The sequence below is a fragment of the Glycine max genome, chromosome 4 (genome assembly GCF_000004515.6).
Source record: "Glycine max cultivar Williams 82 chromosome 4, Glycine_max_v4.0, whole genome shotgun sequence".
Taxonomy (NCBI): Eukaryota; Viridiplantae; Streptophyta; class Magnoliopsida; order Fabales; family Fabaceae; genus Glycine; species Glycine max.
This window is the reverse complement of record NC_016091.4, coordinates 20,595,433-20,603,673: the sequence shown is the minus strand read 5'-3', so window position 1 is coordinate 20,603,673 and position 8,241 is coordinate 20,595,433. Positions and strand designations below refer to the sequence as shown.

General features: G+C 40.8%; 1 non-coding gene across 1 annotated transcript; it reads right to left on the bottom strand.

Annotated features, from left to right (window-relative positions):
- Positions 1-3,428: 3,428 nt before the first annotated feature.
- LOC113001508 (small nucleolar RNA R71) lies at positions 3,429-3,535 on the bottom strand. The gene has a single exon (XR_003266903.1). It is a non-coding gene; the product is annotated as a small nucleolar RNA R71 (small nucleolar RNA).
- Positions 3,536-8,241: the final 4,706 nt, after the last annotated feature.

Sequence of the window (8,241 nt, the reverse complement as noted above, 5' to 3'; positions counted from 1 at the left end):
ATGAAACATTGGGCTTAATACGGATTTTGGTTATGGACTTGAAGAGGGCAAATAAAGCAGCGCTTACCTTAGTTAATTTCTAATTAGGAAATTTCACAATTTTATTTTATGTTGTTCAGTGTTTATTTCGTTTTGGGCCAGAGTATTGTAATAGGGTGATGCAATCCTACCCCGCAAGGGCATTGGATAGAAAACTCCAAGTAGATTGGGCCAGAGATGCAAGAGAAGGCCCTAGGGTTCTTATGAGCCTTAGGGTAGATTTCAAGCCCATGGGCTAAGTACGAGCCCACTTATATTTGTAAATATTAGATTAAGGTTTCATTATTTTTGGGCCTTGTATTTAGGGCTCCATAATGTAGGTAGGGTACCCTAGAAATATAGGATTTTTCAGCCCTTGTATTTTAGGGCACCTAGACTAGTTTTTGTATTAGGGGTAGTTTTGTAATTTCACATGCACTAAGTGGATATTTGATGTGTGTGGTTGGAAATAAATTTAATTGAATTGGTAGAAGCCCAATCCAATTAAATTTTAGAGGGGGAGGTGAGCATTTGCTTACTACACCCCATTGCCACATCATATAGTCACACTTTGTGCATGTCCTTCATGCTTTTCATGCCTCATGACACCTAAGCACACTTAGTGGAGAATCTTGGAATTGATCTTGGATTAGTGCGCTGAACCATAACTAAAATTCACTAATCATAATTAGTGAAATTTTGGCTCCAAAGTTTGGCTCCACAAATTCAATTTCAAATTCAAGTGAAATTTGAATTTCCCTCCATTTTTGTGTGACACTTAGGCTATAAATAGAGGTCATGTGTATGCATTTTTTTTCAACTTTGATCATTTGAATATTAAACTTCAGATTTCAAAGCTCATTTGGAGCACAAAATTTCGTGCTCTTCTCTCCCTTTCCCTTCATTCATCTCCTTCTTCCTCCAAGCTCTTATCCGTAGCCTCCTATGGTGGTGAGCTTCTTCTAGACTCATCTTCTCCTTGAAGTGGCGTCTCCTCTTTCTCTTCCTTCTCCATTCCGCTGCCATTCATCTTCCAAGGAGCAAAGGAATCCATTGATGAAGAAGATCCTAGGCCTACAAGCTCCAATGGAGCTTGCATCATAGGGCCCAGTGACTTTGAGTGACTCTTTTTAAATAGCAGCCTTGGGATTCGTGCAAGGCATTCTGTGATGCTATTCATTATTCAGAGCTTTTGTTTTAGGGTTTTCGTTTTTCTGCTTAATGCTACTGTTCATGTAATGCAATTTTACGTTTTCTGTTTCTAATTACAATTTCGTTCTTGCTTCTTCTTCTACTCTCATTTATGTTTTTGTTTCATCTACGTTTCTGCTCATTTACGTTTTTGTTCATTTACGTTTCTGCTTCATGTTTCATTTGTGTTTTCTGTTTGAATCCATGGAAGGCTAGATTTTCTGGTGTTGTTTCCTTTTGAGGACGAAGCCCAACTCTCTTTGAGGTTTCGCTTGTAATGTGGTTCCCTGGCAGTTTTCCCTTCACCAGTCATCCCAAATTCGTGAATATTAATCAGTGCACGCTTCGTGTTCGATTAATTGCCTCTGAGCCTAACTTGCGTTCATGCTTAATGGACGAAGGGCTAACTGGTGTATGTGGTGCCTAATCACATATTGACAACCCTAAGTTGATTTTCGCTTAGTAAATTGAAATAGGGTTGGATTAAGTGGTTGACTGTTAAGGACGAATTCTCCATAACCCAGGATAAGAGAATGGCTTCTGAATCAAAGGAAACAACCCGTTTTTAATATTAGTAATTTTGTATTCCAGTTTACTTGTTCTGCTCTTTAATCACAAAACAAACAACCCCCCACCCCCAATCGTTACTGTTACTACAAGTATATTATGAACATTTGGTTTGTCACTGCTCGTTGGGAAACGACCTAGGATCACTTCCTAGTTACTGCATTTTCATGTTTATTTGATTCGGGTACGGCCTCAATCAAATTTGGCGCCGTTGCCGGGGAGCAGTGTCCAAAGGTTCATAATAGCTAGCTAGTGTGTGTGTTTAATCCTTTCGTGTTTTATGATTAATTGTTAGTATTGTGTTAGTATATGTGTTAGTGTTGTTTAGTGTCCTGGTATTTTGTTGAATGTGTGTTCTGTTTCAGTTTTCCCATTAAGCGTTTCCCCTGTTTCAGTCTTGGGTGTTTTGCTGTGAAGATTGTGCTTGCGGCAAAACAGAGTAGTAGTAGAAATCAATTAGAGACGGATTTTAGCGACCACCCATGCTGAATTATTTGAGATTTTTTGTTTTAGTAGCTAGGGTTGTTATTTTTGGCTGAATTTTTTTGTGGTAACTTCTTTTAATCCATATTTTGTGGGAAAAATAGCTAGAGCCTTTAGTTTGGTCAGATTTGAAAGTTCCAAAAAACTAGCAAATTTTGTGTTTGTCAAAACTTCAAACGGCCATAACTTTTGCTCCGGTTATCAGAATCACAATTATTATATATGCATTTGGGGTAGAAAAAAATTTCCTATGCCGTTGCAGCCTGCCATAGGCCGGCTGAGGTCTCCATCGTCCAAAAAAAGCGATTCTGTCAAAAGTTTTTTATTTTTCAAGTTTTATTCACTTATTTTTCTTAACTTACCATTTTTAGCTTTCATAGTTAGACTTTGAATTTCTGTCTGAAATTTTTTGTGTTATCTTCTCATCATTTTATAAGGTTGCTCACAAAATTTCAAGTCATTTGGATATCATTTGAGGGTAGCTGTAGTTCAAACCTACACCTTTATTTACATGATAAGGCAACTAGTTGTGTGCATGCTGAATGTAGTGTATGACTAGAGGCAATCCATATGACTTACAACCCTTTGATCCTGAGATAGATAGGACATTTCATAGATTAGTTAGGCATCATTTTATACCTTTTGATCATTCTGAGCATTCCATTACTGGTGAATCTGTGCATTCTGTTATTGGTGATTTTGAACATCCTGATCTTGAGCATTATAATTTTGAGCATTCTGATTCTGAGCATTCTGATTCTGAGCATTCTGATTTTGCACATTCTGAGAACATGGCACAACCTCCACCCCGTGAGAGGACTCTAAGGGAAATGGCTGCACCTGATTTCACCTACGAAAGCTTGTGCATCCAATACCCTGATGAGGATGTCCCATATGTTCTTAAAACTGGACTGATTCATTTGCTTCCAAAGTTTCATGGCCTTGCAGGTGAAGACCCGCACAAACATTTGAAAGAATTTCACATTGTCTGCTCCACCATGAAACCCCCAGATGTCCAAGAGGATCACATATTTCTGAAGGCTTTTCCTCATTCATTAGAGGGAGTGGCAAAGGACTGGCTGTATTACCTTGCTCCAAGGTCCATCACAAGCTGGGATGACCTTAAGAGAGTATTCTTAGAGAAATTTTTCCCTGCTTCCAGGACCACAGCCATCAGGAAGGATATCTCAGGTATTAGACAACTCAGTGGAGAGAGCCTGTATGAGTACTGGGAGAGATTTAAGAAACTATGTGCCAGTTGCCCCCACCATCAGATTTCAGAACAGCTTCTTCTCCAATATTTTTATGAAGGACTCAGTAATATGGAGAGAAGTATGATAGATGCTGCCAATGGTGGAGCCCTTGGAGACATGACTCCTGCTGAAGCCAAAAATTTAATTGAGAAGATGGCTTCCAACTCCCAGCAGTTTAGCGCCAGAAATGATGCCATAGTCATTATAGGAGTGCATGAGGTAGCTACAAACCCATCTGCATCATCTGAAACTAAGAAGCTTGAAGGCAAACTGGATGGATTGGTTAACTTGGTAACCCAGCTGGCCTTGAATCAGAAATTTGTACCTGTTGCAAGGGTTTGTGGTTTGTGCTCCTCTGCTGACCACCATACAGACCTTTGCCCTTCCATGCAGCAACCTGGAGCAATTGAGCAGCCTGAAGCATATGCTGCAAATATTTACAATAAACCTCCTCAACCTCAGCAGCAAAATCAACCACAGCAGAACAATTATGACCTCTCCAGCAACAGATACAACCCTGGATGGAGGAATCACCCTAACCTCAGATGGTCCAGCCCTCAGCAACAACAATAGCAGCCTGCTCCTTCCTTCCAAAATGTTGCTGGCCCAAGCAGACCATACATTCCTCCACCAATCCAACAACAGCAACAACCCCAGAAACAACCAACAGTTGAGGCCCCTCCACAACCTTCCCTCGAAGAACTTGTGAGGCAAATGACTATGCAGAACATGCAGTTTCAGCAAGAGACCAGAGCCTCCATTCAGAGCTTAACCAATCAGATGGGACAATTGGCTACCCAATTGAATCAACAACAGTCCCAGAATTCTGACAAGTTGCCTTCTCAAGCTGTCCAAAATCCAAAAAATGTCAGTGCCATTTCATTGAGGTCGGGAAAGCAGTGTCAAGGACCTCAAACCATAGCACCTTCCTCATCTGCAAATGAACCATCCAAACTTCACTCTACTCCAGAAAAAGGTGATGACAAAAATTTATCTAACAATTTCTGTGCAGGTGAATCTTCTTCCACAGGTAATTCTGATTTGCAGAAGCAGCACATTCCCCCTCTTCCATTCCCTCCAAGAGCAGTTTCCAACAAAAAAATGGAAGAGGCAGAGAAAGAGATCTTGGAAACGTTTAGAAAAGTAGAGGTAAACATACCTCTGTTGGATGCAATAAAGCAAATTCCAAGATATGCCAAATTCTTGAAGGAGCTGTGCACTAATAAGCAGAAGCTTAAAGGAAGTGAACGGATTAGCATGGGCAAAAATGTCTCCGCATTGATTGGTAAATCTGTTCCTCAAATTCCTGAAAAATTCAAAGATCCAGGTACATTCAGCATACCTTGTATCATAGGGAATAGTAAGTTTGACAATGCCATGCTAGATTTAGGAGCTTCTGTTAGTGTTATGCCTCTATCTATTTTTAATTCTCTATCTCTAGGCCCCTTGCAGTCAACTGATGTGGTAATTCATTTAGCTAATAGAAGTGTTGCCTACCCTGTTGGTTTCATAGAAGATGTCTTAGTTAGACTTGGTGAACTGATTTTCCCTGTTGATTTTTATATTTTGAATATGGAAGATGGATTTTCTCAAGGATCAATTCCCATCATTCTAGGCAGACCCTTTATGAAAACTGCTAGAACTAAGATAGATGTTTATGCAGGCACACTGTCCATGGAGTTTGGTGATATAACTGTTCATTTTAATATTCTGGATGCTATGAAATACCCATCTGAAGATCTTTTTGTATTTCATGCTGAAATAATTGACCATGTTGTTGATGAATACATGACTGATCTTTATTCTAATCTGCATGCCTCTCACTCTTCATGCATTGAGTCTGAAATTGTACTTGATCATATGTCTGATTTGATGCTGAGAGTGTATCTGAGAGTGATATTGATTGCATGCCTGGTGGTGGTGTTTTACCTCTTGAGATTGATTTTATAGAGTCAGATAGGACTAACCATGTTTCAGGAAGTACACATACCTCTGACTTTCTTTATGAGGTAAAGGCTGAGAGACCATCCCCTTCTACCACTGTCCAGCCGACCACACCAGAATTGAAGCCTCTGCCATCAAATTTAAAATACGCTTACTTGGATGATAGCAAGAGTTTTCCAGTGATTATATCTGCCTCCCTTGCTGATGAGCAAGAGGAGAAGTTGTTGTCAGTTCTCAAGAAGCATAAGAAGGCTATAGGCTGGACCCTGGCGGACATTCCTGGTATTAGCCCATCCACATGTATGCATCGAATAAATTTAGAGGATGGAGCTAAACCAGTAAGACAGCCACAGAGAAGACTCAACCCGGTGATTCTTGATGTAGTGAAGAAGGAGATAACCAAGCTTTTGCAAGCTGGAATCATTTATCCTATCTCCGACAGCCAATGGGTGAGTCCCGTCCAGGTAGTCCCGAAGAAGACTGGCCTCACAGTGATAAAAAACGAGAAGGAAGAGCTAATTCCTACTCGGGTGCAGAACAATTGGAGAGTCTGCATTGACTATAGGAGGCTGAACCAGGTTACCAAAAAGGACCATTTTCCCCTGCCATTCATTGACCAGATGCTTGAACGCCTGGCAGGAGCTAATTCCTACTCGGGTGCAGAATAGTTGGAAAGTCTGCATTGACTATAGGAGGCTGAACCAGGTTACCAAAAAGGACCATTTTCCCCTGCCATTCATTGACCAGATGCTTGAACGCCTGGCAGGTAAATCCCACTACTGTTTCCTTGATGGTTTTTCTGGTTATATGCAAATTACTATTGCTCCTGAGGATCAGGAAAAGACCACATTCACCTGCCCCTTCGGAACTTTTGCCTATAGGAGGATGCCTTTCGGCTTGTGCAATGCCCCTGGTACCTTCCAGCGGTGCATGATTAGTATTTTCAGTGATTTTTTTAGAAAATTTCATAGAGGTGTTCATGGATGATTTCACTGTATATGGATCCTCTTTTGATGGTTGTTTGAATAGTTTGGAAAAAGTTTTGAATAGATGCATTGAAACTAACCTTGTTCTAAATTTTGAAAAATGTCATTTTATGGTTGAGCAAGGTATAGTTTTAGGCCACATTATTTCCAATAAGGGTATTGAAGTAGATCCTGCAAAAATTTATGTTATTTCGCAATTGCCTTACCCCTCTTGTGTGCGAGAGGTGCGATCTTTTCTTGGTCATGCAGGATTCTACAGGCGCTTTATAAGGGATTTTAGCAAAGTAGCCCTTCCATTGTCCAACTTGTTGCAAAAGGAGGTGGAGTTTGACTTTAATGACAGATGCAAAGAGGCTTTTGATTGCCTCAAAAGAGCGCTGACTACCACCCCCATCATCCAGGCACCCGACTGGACAGCCCCTTTTGAACTTATGTGTGATGCATCAAATTATGCATTGGGGGCTGTCCTTGCTCAGAAAATTGATAAATTGCCTAGGGTGATATATTATGCTTCTAGGACTTTAGATGCTGCCCAAGCGAATTATACTACTACTGAGAAAGAGCTTTTAGCCATAGTTTTTGCTCTTGAAAAATTTCGATCTTATTTGCTTGGTACCCGCATTATTGTTTACACTGACCATGCAGCTCTAAAGTACTTGTTGAAGAAGGCTGATTCTAAGCCTAGGTTGATCCGATGGATGCTCTGGCTCCAAGAGTTTGACTTGGAGATCCGTGATAGGAGCGGAGCACAAAATCTAGTTGCTGATCATTTGAGTCGGATCGAACGTGTATCTGATGCAGATTCACCTATTCGGGATGATTTCCCGGATGATCATTTGTATATACTGTATAGTATTTCTGACTCTCTTTCTACTCCCTGGTTTGCTAATATTGTCAATTATTTAGTTGCTTCTGTTTTTCCTCCCTTAGCATCTAAAGCCCAAAAAGATAAAATTAAAAGTGATGCTAAGAATTTTATTTGGGATGACCCCTACTTGTGGAAATTGTGCAGCGATCAGGTCATTAGACGGTGCATTCCAGATCATGAGACTGACTCAGTCCTGCAGTTCTGTCATTCTTCCGCACCGGGAGGTCATCTAGGTGTTCAAAGGACAGCTCGCAAAGTGCTTGATTGTGGTTTTTATTGGCCCACCATCTTTAAAGATGCGTGGAAGATCTGCAGCACTTGTGAGCAGTGTCAGAGAGCAGGAAATACACTTACATGGTGACAACAAATGCCTCAGCAACCTATGCTATTCTGTGAGGTGTTTGATGTCTGGGGTATAGATTTCATGGGTCCTTTTCCTGTCTCTTTTGGTTATGTTTACATTCTCCTTGCAGTTGACTATGTTTCAAAATGGGTGGAAGCCAAGCCCACTAGAACTAATGATGCTAAAGTTGTCGCAGACTTTGTCAGGTCTAATCTATTTTGCAGGTTTGGAGTACCTAAAGCAATTGTTAGTGATCAAGGAACCCATTTTTGCAACAGGACAATGCATGCCTTGCTTAAAAAGTACGGGGTGGTACACAGGGTATCCACACCATACCACCCCCAGACTAATGGACAGGCAGAAATTTCTAACAGGGAAATCAAGAGAATTCTAGAGAAGATTGTGCAGCCAAGCAGGAAAGATTGGAGTACCAGGCTTGATGATGCTCTCTGGGCACATCGGACTGCCTACAAAGCACCCATAGGAATGTCTCCTTATCGAGTTGTCTTTGGAAAGGCATGTCATCTTCCAGTGGAAATTGAGCACAAAGCATACTGGGCAGTGAAGACTTGCAACTTCTCTATGGAT